The sequence below is a fragment of the Alosa alosa genome, chromosome 22 (assembly GCF_017589495.1).
Source record: "Alosa alosa isolate M-15738 ecotype Scorff River chromosome 22, AALO_Geno_1.1, whole genome shotgun sequence".
Lineage (NCBI taxonomy): Eukaryota > Metazoa > Chordata > Actinopteri > Clupeiformes > Clupeidae > Alosa > Alosa alosa.
This window is the reverse complement of record NC_063210.1, coordinates 25,214,876-25,230,679: the sequence shown is the minus strand read 5'-3', so window position 1 is coordinate 25,230,679 and position 15,804 is coordinate 25,214,876. Positions and strand designations below refer to the sequence as shown.

Below are 15,804 nucleotides of genomic sequence, written 5' to 3'. Positions count from 1 at the left end.
TTAACGTACAGACATGTTGAAATAACCGTTTTGTAGGCCTGGAGTTGGACAACAGAGTAACTTTTTCAGATTTTCTTAAAAGTTTATACTTTTTGAGAAATAGGGGATTAAAAATGTCAAAAAGCTAATTTTTCCCCCATAGACTTGTATGGCTGTGATGTCATAATGGCCTAAAGCCAGCTGCGCTCGTTAAGCTCCCAGAGAAGTTCCCGGGCTAATTAGAACACTGGCACAGGTGTCACCTGTGAATTCAACCGTCTCAGCTTCTAATGCATACAATCTGGTGCTCCCTAAAACTACACATCCCGTAATTAACTTGTGCGCATGCGCAGTAGCGTTCTCCTTGCCTCATTGATTCGATTCTACAGGCACTGCTGCGGTCAAGCATCCTCTTGAAGAAAGTTTACGTTCTTGTTGTCTGGTTCGTCCAACAAACGGCCTACCTAAACGGACGTTTTCCTACCACACCCAATGTAAGTTACAATTATTTGTGTTTTGTATTTGAATGGAGTGTGTGAAGTCTGTTTAAAACGACTCGGCTAATCAAGTAAGCAAGCAAGCTGGCGTTAGCTTTAAACTTGTAGCTTAGCAACATAGTAAGTTCATGTTTCTAGGTTCGCGCTCGTGTGCAGTGGAGGCGGTAGCAGCTAGCTAAGCACTCAAATTTCCAGCCAGCTGCCTTTCGTAGCGATAGCTGGCCTGACGAGGGAAATGGCAAACAATCACTGGCTGAAACTTAGCCTTCGTTTTGAACTACGTTTGTATGAGTGGCTCAATGAGTTAAATCTCCAGTTACAAGGCTAAGACAAGCACCTACCTCACCTAGCAGATCTAAGATTACTCCATTCACCAAAAACTTGAGGTATGGGACAGGCTTCGATTGCGACAGTATTATGCCTTTGAGAATCTGGAGTGAAATCACTGAAACGTCTGATTCGGGAGCCACTGTAGGCCTACATCACATCCCTGCAAAGTTTATTTCAAAAATATTTCCCAACCAGCAGTGATCCATTTAATGCAGCATGTTGGTATTTCATTGAATATATTGTACAATGCTGTAAAATATTGGCCTATGCTTCCTAATATGTTGCTGGAAAACAGAAATATGTGTGTTTAATTTACAATGGCACATTATGTATTTATTTATTATATCTGCAGCACCAGCTGATTTTAACTCTGCTGCCGAGGATATATTTGGAACTTGTCATTATTTCAATAAATTTGACAATTTTAAGTTTGACCTACCACTTTCTTAGAGCGATGAGGGACAGGTGGGGTTTAAAAATGCCCCCTTGATCTAAGTGGGGAATGAAAGAAAAAGTTTGAGAACCACTGGCGTAAAATAACTTGATTGTAGGCTTAGCTGTTAGTTTGTTGCTCAGTTGAACATATTTATCTAACAGCTGCCCCCCCCCCCCCCCTTCTATTTCTGTTAGGTGCAGCTTCACTCTGCTACTGAAGGATCAGGCTGACTGCAACTGCTATGGATGGCAGGAAAACACAGTACACGTGAATTTCTAGATGAAGAGTGAATAAATGCACTTGCTTAACTGAGAAGTTGTCAATGGTTATTTATGCAAGCTTGTGTAGCCTAAACAAGACATACCTAGGCCTAGCCAAATTTATCCTGGCTGTAGATAAAGCAGAATATGAATTTCCCAATATTTTGCCAGATTAGGCTAATAGTGGTTTACTGAGGTTTAATATCAATTGAAATAGCACTGAAATCACGTTGATCTTTAGTTTGGTTGTAATTTCAACATTGTTTCAATATTCATTTTAGTGGAAATACCATCGATATCCCATTGATCTGTAGTTAGAATTTCAACGTTGCTTTAATATTAATGAATGGTGCAAAGTGATGTAGAATAAATGTTGCAGTGTGACGTTGATTCAATTATTTTAACGTTGACAAAGTAATTGTTAGCTGGCTGCAGAATGAGCAGTCATCAACACCAACTGAAAGCCCCGTTTTGCAGGTACAGTAGTCTTGCATTGCATACTCTGAATTACATTTTCCAAAGGCCAGCTTTCATGCTTGTGTCACAACTTCAGAACGGCTTGACGCACATGCTTCAAATTTGGTGTGAACATTTGTATGGACTCAATGATGAAGTCAAATGTCAAGGCCAAACCCACCTTGAGTGTGATATCTCAAGAATGCCTGACACACAAGGTTTTTTTTGGTACAAGGGTTTGTATGAACGCAAAGATTAAGTGATTCAATGTTTTTTTTTTCAGGAATCTCCCCACCATTAACCCAGCAGCTTTCCATCCACTATTGTAATTCCTCTGGCATTACATTTCTAGTTTTTAAGGAGCTTTATTCCATTTATAAACTATTTGCTAAATGTATTTGCTCGCAAAACAAAACCGATTGTCTGCCTACTACCATAGTTATTATTTTAATTATGATAGCCTTATAATTATTAACATAGGCCTAGGAACTCTTTGTTTGCTTATTTTATTGATAGACGTTTGATGAATGGCCTAGTGTAGTTGATTGGAAGTGGAGGGGCAAGTTCTCGGAGGTATTTTCAACTATAATGTTAAGGTATATCATATTATGTGCATCTTTGCAGTGGCAAGCGCTTTCTTAATGACGTTGCGTGCCGAGACAAGAAAAGCACTCAGACCAGGGCTCGAAATTAACTTTTTTTCTCAGTGTCCCGCAGCTGTCCCGAATACTACTTGGCACTGTCCCGGACTTAAACACCAGTGTCCCAAATTCAAGTTCTTGTTTTTTCCCATTCTACATAATAAACAGCATAATAATCAGTAACTTGCATCACTTAATTAACTCGTTCTGGTCCACCATGTCAGTTCTGAACAATTTATTAAACACCATTTCATTAATCATCTGCTGTTTCACACAACACTCATTTTCAGAGATTGCGCTTTTGGCTCTTTTTTGAGGTTGCACTAGACATTCATTGTCCATCGTTTTGACGGACAGGGTTGTAAAACATTCCGTCAATAATCTATTTTCACGTGTCTTTAATTTCAGTGTCAGTTTGGTGTGATGTCATGGCCACAGATCTCAGTGAAAACAATAAGTAGCCTAGCGTGGGAAATTACCACAAAGCTGTCAGATAGGCTAGCCTACTCTCCTGCCACGCCTTCACCCTCAAATGCGCTCCCAATTAAATGAATTAGCAAAACGTGGTTAGAATATGTATCTCGATGTAACAAGCTGTTTTGACATTGTAAACGTTCTCTAAGAAGAGAGTAAAGCAGTTTGCAGTAGCCTAAAGTTAACCACAACGTCGTCTATTGCTGGAAAAAATAGCGAGCGGCCTATTTTAATAATTTGATAAACTAATAAATGCTCGGCGGGCCGGATTAAAGTGCATGGCCGGCCGCAGTTTGGACATCCCTTAGAACTGCCACAGCGAAATGTCAAATGCTAACTTAAATAACTGTTTTCATTGTTATAGGCTACCTTGCAACACTATCGCTTTGTCAAATCGCAGTTGCAGTAGGCTATTTAGCTCAGCATGATATTGGTGACGCTTTGTCTGTCAATGACAGAAAACACGCACCCTTTTAGTCAGAGAGAGTTAGAACACCAGTGTAACCTTAGGCCTACATTATCAGTCAAAATGTCCACAATGTCATGAAAACAAATGCCATTTACCTACCTGCTAGTTAGGTAAGTTAACCTCTATATCGAAAGTGACCCATTAGGCCTACCGCCTTTGCCCTATTTTTTGTGTCGCCTATAAGTCACAATATTCATTTAACCAATACGGCAGATTCCTAAGGAAACGCAAGCACCCAGCCCATTTGGGTATCTTACTATATTTGTACCAAAAAATAACATTGTAGCCTACAGTGATTTGAAGCGCAGTAGCCTAAACAGTGTTGTAAGGCTGCGTGTACAAAACCGCTTTTTACAGATCAGCTGGCTAACGCTGCTTTTGCCAGCTGCCCGTCACGCCAGGTCAAATTTTGTATAGGCCTGATTCTGTATTTTATTCAGACAAGAAAGATACGTTTAGATTCCCATGTGAACAGTTTAGGGAAAAAGTACCTATTTTGAAATTTGCTTTGCCATTTTTTCTACTGTCCCAGACATCATTCTATTGTGTCCCGGAAGCATTTTTTATGGTCCCCGGGACGTCGGGACATCGTTAATTTCGAGCCCTGACTCAGACATGGGTGCATACGTAAATTTGCATTCAGTTGGTTAACGGAAACCTCGGGTTAACCAAGAACATAACCTGGTTGGAGCAGGTTTGAGATGCAGCGTAAATTGCCATGGCAGCATACCTCGGTTAAAACCTATCCACCTTTCGTAGTACGGGTTAATCGGGAAGTTACGCCACACGTGATCAAGTTACTCTCGAAGTTACCCAGATAAGCCAGTAACCCCGCTTCGTAGTACAGGCCCCTGGCTGGTGAAGCAGCCGATGTGATTGCCTTTTGGAGTGTGTGTTCCCCTCTTTCTTTAAGCGGAAGCTAATTATCGTCTGTGGCTCCAATCGTTGTGTGCGCCGCACAACTAACGTTGACAGACCTCCGGTAACTTGTTTGCAGGCGATTCAACGTGTTGAAGGAGCCGTAAGGAAAACACAAAACGACTAAAAGTGGTCGATAAACACGTTGCCAGTGCTCTAAACTTTGCCCTTCTTCTTCTTCTGTCAGGTTTTATGGCAGTTTACAGGCAAAGTGTATTACCGCTATCTACTGGACTGAGATGCAATCAATTGGATGTTATTTCAAGGAAAATCATAAAAAAAAAATAAATAAATAAATAATAATAAAAAAAAAAAAAAAAAAAAATAAAAAATAAAAAAAACACAAAACAACCAACTAAATCCTATTTGCTAATTGTGTTTCTTTGATAAATGTGATGACAGCACTAGTGATGTTTCCTGATCTAGGCTCACCTAATAAGGTGTCTAAAGAGAAGGCTTTCTTGGCTCGCGTTCACTTCCCTCTTTAGCTTTTCTCTTTGTCTGGAGAATCTTAAGCATTTTAAAAGAACATGATCTACATCCTCTCATTCCACAAAACTCACATTTTCCAGTTGGATGTTTATTTTACAACATGTAAGCTATTATTCAAACCAGTATGGCCTATTCTCATCCTTGTAAACCAAACCTCCTCTTGTCTGTTTGGGTACATAGGTTTGTTATTTAGGATATTCTTTTGTATATTATATAAATGTCTACCTTTCTTCTCCTTATCCCATTCAGCTTGCCATATTAAGTTAACTTTGTGTTTGATGATTACCTTAACTTCTGATCTGCTGAGAGGAATGTTTAACTGAACTTCCTCTTCCTTAGTTGCCTCTTTTGCCAGCTTGTCTGCTTCCTCATTACCACCAACTCCTTTATGAGCAGGTACCCATACAAACTGGATTGATATTCCCTGTTGACTGATTGCAAATATGATATTATTAATTTCATTCAATAAATCCTGCCGGCATGATGATTCTCCATTTTGTATAGCCTAGCTTCTTCTATCCACTGTAATGCAATAATAATAGCTGTCATTTCAGCTGCAAATATGGACAGATGGTCTGATGTTCTCTTTTTAATAGAGATTTTGTGATCAGGGATATATGCTGCAATATCTGTTTTACCCTCTGAATCTTTAGATGCATCTGTATAGACCTGTGTTGTATCATAATACGTACTTCCTAGATATTGCTCTACGTTCTGATACACTCCTCCAGATTTAGCTATCTCTTTGGTTTCCATAATTACCATAGGAGAACAAAACAACCAAGGTGGAGTTCCTACCAGGGGCACAGTCTTACTACAATTGATACCATCTATTTCCAATTGGTTTGCTATTTTATTACCATCCCAACCAAAGCTACAAATCTGGGATCTACCATATTCCCAACACTCATTAAGAACTTTCTTAGTGGGGTGTGATACATCATGTTCCTTTTAAATTAATCCAGTAAGCCATACTCAACTTAATAATGCCTAAGGCTTAAGGGCATTTCTCCTGTTTCTATTTGTAATGCTGGTATTGAAGATGTTCTAAATGCACCACAACATATCCTCAGACTTTTAGCCTGCATTCTATTGATTTCACCAATCAATGTCTTAGATGCTGAACGATACACAATACATCCATAGTCTAACACTGATCTTATCAGTGCAATATAAATTCTTTTAAGGACATCCCTGACGCCCCCAGTTGTACCCTGACAAACATTTCAAAACATTAATGCCCTTTTGCACCTCTCATTTATTTTCTGTATGTGTTCCTTAAATGTTAACTTGACATCAAACCACACTCCCAGGTACCTAATAACGTTAACTTGTTTTAATGATTGATTATATAACTTAAGTTCTAGTGTGGGATTTATTCTTTTCTTTGAAAACAAATAAATTGAGTCTTCTATAGACAAATGAAAACCCCACTCACATGCCCATTTTTCTACCTTGTTAATAGCCAGTTGCATTTTGGTTGTAATATTATCAATATTATGCCCTTTTACCCACAAAGCTCCATCATCCGCATATAATGCTCTATTAATTCTAATGTCGTCTATTGTATTGAAAACATCATTAATCATGATGTTGAACAGCACTGGACTGCATACACACTACCCTGAGGTGTTCCGTTTTCTATTGAATAGATGTTAGAAAAATTAACCCCAACTCTCACTTCTATTGTTCTATCCTTTAAAAAAGTCTCTAATCCAGTTAAACATCTTACCATTAATACCCATTCTATTCAGCTTAATTAACAGTCCCTCCTTCCATAGCATATCATACTTTCTCTATATCAAAGAATGTTGCTAAGACTGATTCTTTACTGACTTATGCTTTCCTTACTTCATTTTCTAGACATACAACAGGGTCCATCGTAGTACGCCCATTACGAACCCACTCTGGTGTGGGGAGACAAGACCTCTTTTTCAATTTCATACATTAGTCTTCTAGTGATCATTTTCTCCATAAGCTTACATAAGTTAGATGTTAATGCTATTGGCCTGTAACTTTTAACTTCAGTCTTATCTTTCCCTGGTTTCCCAATAGGAACCACTACAGAATGTTTCCAGCCCAAAGGCAATCTTCCTTGCTCCCAAACCTTATTGTAAAGACTTAAAATTATCATTTTAGCCATATCATCGACTTCATTAATCATTTTGTAACATACACCATCCTTCCCCGTGAAGTATTCCTAACCCCATTTAACGCTCTCCTAAGTTCAAATAACGTAAATTCCTTATCTAGTACACTCTCGCTTATTACATGTTTTCCCCAGTAGCCCTTTTTACTCTCATCCATAACTTTAACTCTCCAAGACAATTCCTCATCAGTTAGGTTTTTTGAACTATGAACCTTAACAAAACTTTTTGCAAGCATCTCTGCTTTCTCTTGATTAGTTACTGCCTCTTTATCATTATTTTTAACTAGATGTACCGCATAGCGGTACAAAATATGACCGCCGCTCAGTCCTGTACATCCGTTCACGGAAATAAATCACACTTCAATTTGTCTCCATATTTTACCCATCCCCCACTCTTGAAACTTTTGTGTATGCTTGTTTGGCATGCCTGAGTGTGTGTGTGCGGCTGCACAGAAAGTACCCTACTGGTGCTGAAAAGGTGAATAGATTGTAGAATAGCCAAAGAAGATGTAGAATTGTTATAAAACCTTTAAAATCTCTAAACAATCACAAGTAGGGCAGTTCATCACAGTTCATCCATTGCAACTGGATTGATGAAAGGTCACTTACACCTGTAGGCTACATTGTATTTGGGAAAAGCAAAGGTATCAGCATAATGTTATTTATTTATTTATTTTTTATGTATTTATAAAAAAAAACATCTCTGTCAGTTCCATGCCGCTTTTCAACAGCTATCAAAAACAAAGGTCATTTTTGGATGGATGGATTTTTGTGAATGTTTCTTCTTCTACATAAGATTTTAGTCATCTTTAGTTCATGTAATACTTTTATTGTCAATGCACAAATTAAGTAACAGTAGTCTGAAACGTTATTGTTAATGCACAAATTAAGTAACAGTAGCCTAGTCTGAAACGAAATGCTGTTTTACATCTAACCAGTGGTGCAAATAACTGACATGTCCAAATGGGCCTTGATGAAATGCGTCCGCTAGACTGTTCATACACATTTTAACGGGCCAAAGTTGAAAAAGCTTTTGTCCGTTATTGTTAGTGCAAATATAGGCTGATTCATGTTCCCTTGCATTGTTTAACTGAGGTCCATGGCTAGTCTGGCTTTCATCAGACCAAGCTCAATCTTTTAAGAAATCAAAAATAAATAGCTGGAGTGATCAGGCTGGGTTCACCCAGCCTAGTCCATAGGCAACCGATATTGTTTAATTTTCCCGATTGAGATATACACGCCTGGCTATTCTAAATGCAAAATGCATCAGGGAGTTATGACAAAACGGTAACTAACAAACTAGATCCCAATAGAAAGTTGTTAGCTTCCCTAAGCTACAGGTAGGATTATAGGTAGGCCTATTGACAACATAAATTGTCAATAGGCTATGCTGGCTACACAAATAAAATCTCCTTTGAAACCAATGGCTTACGCCTTACAGTATCAAGCCGGACTTAAACTGTCATATCGCGGGCTTAAAAGTTGTAATAACATTCACGCAGCTCCATGAGTCAAGGAAAGCCAATGAAGTAGCCACTTCTAAATGGGACCCACTACACAGTAGCTTAAGGTGTTTTGCTAAAGCAGCCATAATGAAATGAAGGTGTCATTGTTTGATACTTCACACACACGCAGCTTTTTAATTTCACAGACTACAACTACCAAGCTGTAATCAAAGCACATCGATTCCCCTCTCACACCCTGCACGCACTTAAAACAAAATAAACAGGCGCCTCAGTCTCACGCATGTATAGGCAAACTGTATCAGACCGGTGTAACGTTGGTAAATCTTCCATTGCACAGAATGATTTTGTAGCACGTGCAATAAATGACAGTCGAAGATACAAACAGTGCTGCTATCAATTTGTTTGGTATAACCGCATTTATAGTTTTCTACAAATGCAATCAATCAAATGCCTCCATCACTCAACCAACGCTTAACGGTAACATTACCTAGGTCCTTATTGATATTACAAGATTAACGCCTGCAGTAAAAACCAAGCATGTCCGAGAAACATCCTTAGATTTATTTCTCTTCAAGAAGAAATGGGAATTACACTTCATGTGAACATCGCCCTATCCTTATTAGATGTTCGCTGCGTAAATTACAGTCCTTGTATGAAGGCCCATTGTTTTTTCCAACCCACTTTTAACTTCCAACAAAATTACGCCTCACTGCAACGATGCGCCATCTAGTGGACAAACGACTACTTCTCGCCAATACTGAAAATGCAGCCATGATGATGATGATGAATATTTATTTTGGCTTTCTTTAATCCTACTGATTTTCATTTTTACCGGGGCAAATCACAAATGAGTGATTATGAGCCAGGTTGATGTGGGCCCTTGAGACCAACATACCATAAAAGATTCACAGAGAACTGTGTCTGCCCTACCCTCCTTTCGGGGTCCAGTCCAGCTGGGGGCTGCAGATGAAAACGAAAATGACGGTTCCATGCTATCCATGTGGGGTACATGCTCACCAAGTTTTGTGTACCTCGTCTTTCAGTGTCCCGAATCCTTGTTGGTGTACGCCACTAAATGTACACATAAATTATTTTATTGTAAGGCCCCCCATGAACGAAAGTACACAAAACTTGGCATGCATTCAGAGGGTGTCATAATGATCCTACTCTTTAATTTCGTGCAGTTTTGACCTTGTCAGCCAGAGATATTGAGATGAAAAACACCTCATTTTTGCTTTTTAATTTTTAACTAGGTGGCGCTATACATGAAATAAGTGGTAATGGGATGGGTTGACATGCCCCTTAAGACCAACATACAAAAAAAGGTGGACCTCCTAGGCCCCACGGTTCTCGAGATATTCACAGAAAACTGTCTCCGCCACCTACAGGCCAGTTGGTGTATAGTAACATAAATTAATTTATTGTGTGGCCCCCATGAACGGAATTCCACAAAACTTGGCGTGCATACATAGGGTGTCATAATGATCCTACACTTCCAATTTTGTGCAGTTTTGACTATGTTAGGTCACAGATACCTTCAATTACACCACCTCATTTTTACTTTTTGTGTTTAACTAGGTGGCTTATACATGAAATGAGTGGTTATGGAATGGGCTGACATGGCCCCTTGAGATCAACATACAAAAGAAAAATGGTCCTCCTAAACCCTACGGTTTTCGAGATATTCACAGAAAACTGTGTCTGCCCTACCCTCCTTTTCGGGGTCCAATTCAGCGGAGGGGCTACAGATCAAAACGAAAACGATGGTTCCATGCTATCCATGTGGGGTTACATGTCCACCAAGTTTCGTGGTACCCCGGTCTTTCAGTGTCCCGAATCATTGACGGAAATTTGGGCATGCTAAAAAAGAAAAAAAAAAAAAAACATCTGACTAAACCTATATGACCGCCCGCCACAGCGGGCGGTCATAATTACAGGTAGAGAAAATTCCCTTCTAATGCCTCCCATCTTTTTAATCATGCTCCAAACATCACCCACTTTGACTTCTGCTCCTATTTTACCACAAAAGTCACGCCAATATGTCCTTTTAGCTTCTTTTATGACTCTTTTAACCCTTGAGTATAATTTTTTATATTCCATTAAGTTGGTATAGGAATGATTTGATTTAACAATTTTGAAAGCTTTATTTCTGGCTTTAATTGCTTCCTTACAATCATCTGACCACCAAGGTACCATTGATTTCTAATACCTAACCAAATAATATAGTGATCACTGCCAAGAGAATTTTCACTAACCTCCCATTCACTTACCCCTGCTATCTGATCAGATACTAATGTAAGATCTATTGCTGATCCTGTTCCATGAGACGCATCATACCTAGTATTCCTTCCGTCATTTAAACAAACCAACTTATAATCATCCATAAACTCCTCAATAGTGCTCCCATTTTCATCCACCTTAGTACCTCCCCACAGAGTGTTATGTGCATTAAAATCTCCACATAATACTAGCTTCCCATTTCCCTCCTCACACATATTGTCTAGCATTTCTCTCAGGATTCTTTTACAAGGGTTATAAAAGTTGACGATTTTAATCTTAGTTTTACCTACCCAGATCTCAACCAGGACTGTTTCAACCTCTTTATCTGCATTTAAAGCTCTGTAATTAATCCCCTGCTGAATAAATGTGGCCACTCCACCTCCTGCAGTATCCCTGTCTTTACGTACTGCTGTATATCCATTTATTATGAAATCAAGTGATGATTTTAACCAGGTTTCCTGTATACAGATAATGTTGGGTTTAATATCTAATTCCTCAATAAAGTTTTTAAGTTCCTGACCATTAGCAATTAAACTTCTGGCGCTTCCACTGTAAAATTGATAGACTCATTACGAACTGCCACCTGGTACCTGGCTATCAGAAATTCCTAATACCATGTTATGAATAGAGTCAACTGACAAATCATGAATCTCTAGATACTTTTCTGCTGCTCTTTTAATTATTTTAATTTATCACTTCTACTTGCCACTTGGGCTGAACAGTTAACCACTTCCACCATAAAAGCAATGAAACTTTTCTTATCCACAATTAAAGTATCTTCAGTTACCTTACAACATTTCTGGGTCGTTTGAGCTTTACTAGGGGTTAAATCTAAAGGGGCCATACCTACTTTAACCCTTGATTTTGCTTGGTTTTCTTTTGTCAACCTTTTTAATGGCTTCAGCATAAGTAATGATCTCTTTTTACCTTAACATTTTGCACTTGAACTGCTCTTTATGCATTTCGCACCCTTTGTAGGCCGCACTATGTTCACCTCCGCAATTACAGCACTTGATTTTCGTTCCTTCCGCACATTTACCATATTCATGTTCGCCTCCACATTTAGCACATCTGGGTTTTGATTTGCACGCAGAAGAAATATGTCCATATCGCTGACATTTAAAGCATCTAGTTGGTGGGGGGGATGTAAGTCCTCGTCATATAGCCTAACTTACATACCCAATCATGATTCGTTCAGGCATCTTAACCTCATCCAACACTAACAAGACAGACAAACTTGGTCCTTTACTTCCATTCCTAAGTACTTGCAAACGCTTGACTTTGCTGACTCGAACTCGTTTAACATTGCTTTTAATGTCTTCTTCTGACAAGTCTGTCGATACTCCAGATATCACCGCCATTATTTTACCCCTTTCTTCCCAGTCTTGGGCTTTAACACTTTTCCCCAGTAACGTTTTAAGTTTCATCAATCCCATTCTCTGATAACTGTCTTGACAAACCACTAACAGGTTACCATCTCTTAGCGTTCTGACGGAGCGAACTTCTCCTATTTGCTTATAAATTGCTTCACTGACTTTTACTGGGTTTAATACACAGGGGGTTTGAAATCGAATCACTACTTTAACCTCAGTCCTAACTCTTTTTGTTTCATCTAGTTTAGTATTTCCTTTTCTTTTCTTCGATGCTCTTTGAATTAAATTCCATTCACCTTCGTTTATAGTACTCTCACTATCATGCTCCCCTGACAACTCCTCCAAATCATTAGATCTAGTTTCAAACTTATCCATGCTTAACAATCCATGATCACATCCCAGTCAACCAAACGCCATTTCCAATGGGTCTGGCGGCTCTTTCGCATTCCCGGAAGCACTCATCGCTTCCCCAACTCCGAAACCTAACTCAGCGATCGCTTGGCTTCCTCGAGCGCTTTTTCTCCCAGTCTAAACTTTGCCCTGTCTGCAGTTAGCATAGGTTTACCCGGAAATAGCGTTTTTTAAACACTGCACGCCAATACTGCCTAACCGAACTTGTTTGCCCACCTGATTGTGTTTGTATCCGTGTGCAGATGTCCGCAGATACCTAAATGGTCTGTAGGGAAACTGGTGGGAGTTTCACGAGCTGCCTCTCCTCACCGCACGTCGGGCTCAGAGCGTACTTCATGCCTATGACGTAACTGATCTATCTTGCTCCGCTCTAGAATCTTTTACTTGGAGGAGGGGTTCCAAGTGTGTAGCAGACACGGCGTTATGGGTGTGCCCAACTTTTTACCACAGGCCCAGCCTACATTTTTCCTAAAAATAAATCGTACTTTTACCAAAGGAATGAAATAAAGTAGGCTAATAAATAACCAAATTTGCATGGCGTTTAATTTGATTAACATCAGGAATAGGCTACTGAACGTCTCAGTCTAGTTGTGCCATCTTCACTGACACACTAAGAGGGTGGCTGTTTGAGTAGCCTATAACATCATACTGCCAGAATTAACACATCAGACATGAAAACACAAACATTTCTGGAAGCACTTCTGAAAATATTCTACAACAGTCACCCTTTACGAATAACATACATTTATAACCAAAACATTACGAACATTTACAACACCAAATCAGAAAAAGTTGCCCAGGACGTTGTGTAAAATGCAGGTAAACACAAAATGCGATAATCTGAAAATCTCGTAAACTCATGTTTAGCTGCAAAAAGGAGAAAGACAACATATCAAATGTTGAAAATGGCAAGAAAAAGCTGGAAAAGTTGTGTATTGATAAAGAAAACAAAATGAGGAATAACTAATTGGTAACTGGCAACATGATTGGGTAAGAAAAAGAGCATTCCAGAGAGGCAAGGTCTCTTAGAAAGTATGGGGAAATCTTTACAAACAAAGGACAGACAGGCTTCCTATGGGTCGTGGTATTTCTGGAATATCATGGAATTTTAGAAAGTCTATTCCAGACATGGAAAGTCAGGGAATTTTCTAATATTTGGGGCAAAGTCATGGAATATCAGGGAATTTTGTTGTAGCAGTTTAAAATGTACTTGCCAAAATATATTAATACAAATATATTTCAGAATTGGTGTATATCAGGGGCGTAGGCTATTCACAAAGAATTTTAAGGCTAAAAGTAGCTCCTAAGTGGCGAATTTAGGAGCAACTCCTAAAAATAATGGACGTGTCACTCCTAACTACTCCTAATTTTTTTTCACTAAAAGTAATTCACGAAGCATTTTAGACCTAAAAGTAGCACCTAAGTCTGGGACAGCTTAAAAGAAGTCGAGAGGACTCCTAACTCACTAAGACCTATTCACAAACAACTTTTTGTGGCATTTCACATTGCGATGTTTTGAAATGCATTAAGCCTATCTTGCAACAGGAGCTTCCAATCCTTGAGGAACAATTTTGCATTCATAAAAGGGATGCAATAACGCCACCAACAACAACCAAAACTACTCATTGTTAACATGTAAATTAAATGTAACGTTTCATTGTGAATCAAATTAAAATGGTCTCCTCTTTGCAAATGTAGGCATAGCCTATGGTGACAGATTAATTTAATAATGTTGCAAAGATATTGCATCAATCCCTAGGCTTATGTTTCATTAGGCTACTAGGCTATTTGTTTTGCCTTACTCTTTATTCATTTAGGCTAGGCCTTTTTATTCAGTTATTCATCATCTTCAGTCCTTCGCACTACTTGTGTAGCGCACGCATTCTCCGACCTGTCACCTGTCAGTCATCATCATAAGGGAGGTGTTTGGAATCATTCCCGCGTTACAATCATCAGCCAATCAAGGTGGTCACTTCAGTCAAGCTTGTGCATGAGTAATGACGTCATCCATAGCAACGAAGACTCACTCTTAGTTTAGGAGTTGTCATTTTTCCTTACTAAGAATAGGTCTGAAAGGCTTTGTGAATAACTTTTAAGAGAAAACTCCTAGCTAAAATCTTTTAGTGCGATTTAGGAGTACTCCTAGTGGTAAGATAAAAGGCTTTGTGAATACGGCCCCTGGTTATTAGCACAGCAGGCCAGAGGAGGAGGAACGAGACACAGAGGGCGCACTGAAGCGGGAGGCGGGGCTAATGTACTGGCTCTGGCTCTGAGTGGCTGCCTTCAGGGCAGAGGCCACACCTGGGGGAGGAGTTACACACACAGTGAATGAAGCATGTAGTCGAATAGGACTGTGTGTTGGTCTGTATTAAACTGAATGTATGTTTCTGAGTAGCTGACTCTGTCTGTAAGGCTTAGTGTGCGTGCGTGTGTGTGTGTGTGTATGTGTGTGTTGTGTGTATGTGTTGTGTGTATGTGTGTGCGTGTGTGTGTGTGTGTGTATGTGCTTGTGGGTCACCTCTCAAACTCTCCTTACTGGCCAGAGAGCTGAAGGAGAGGCAGGATGCTGCCGCCTGAGACCCGGTGTGGGGGAGGGAGAGAGTGGTCACCTGTGACCCGTTACAGGACAGAGTCTGCCTCACACACAAACACACACACACACACACCCGTTACAGGACAGAGTCTTTCAGTAGTCTTTGTGTAGGCTACTATGCTATAATAACAATAATAATAATAATAATAATTATCACCCTGAAGCTATTTGGCGCACTGTAGGCTATAGGCCTATACCACTTTATAACGTTTCTTGTAATGTTGCCATGCCATACTGATACGACTCAAGAACTCATAGGTCATGCAGACCTGTGGGGGTATACTACGGCTAACGCTAGACATATCTAGGTTATGTAGACATATCGAGGCTTAACAAAGCCTTGACTCAGGGTATAATGTTAAGTGATACTACGATAACAGTTATGTGATATATTTGTCAAACTAGGCTTTCAGCTCAGATCTGTGCACGCGTCGGTGTTGGGATGGCGTTGGCCAATCGTGAAACATGCAGACGCACAAGACCGCCTCTATTTAAAACAGTTACTTCCGCATTCATGAGCGATAGCTTAATCTACACTGCGGTCATTTTTTTGTGTCTAACCTATCACATCAATTAAATC

At 39.5% G+C, this 15,804-nt stretch overlaps 1 protein-coding gene across 1 annotated transcript in view; it reads right to left on the bottom strand.

The window, feature by feature from the left end:
• LOC125287749 (NACHT, LRR and PYD domains-containing protein 3-like) overlaps positions 1 to 13,006 on the bottom strand; it is a 100,172-nt gene extending 87,166 nt beyond the window's left edge. Inside the window, exons 1-2 of the mRNA XM_048233753.1 lie at positions 12,848 to 13,006; positions 5,239 to 5,383 (exon numbers count right to left, since the gene is read on the bottom strand). The gene's annotated coding sequence lies outside the window, so the exon portion shown is untranslated. The remainder of the gene's footprint in view (positions 1 to 5,238; positions 5,384 to 12,847) is intronic.
• Positions 13,007 to 15,804: the final 2,798 nt, after the last annotated feature.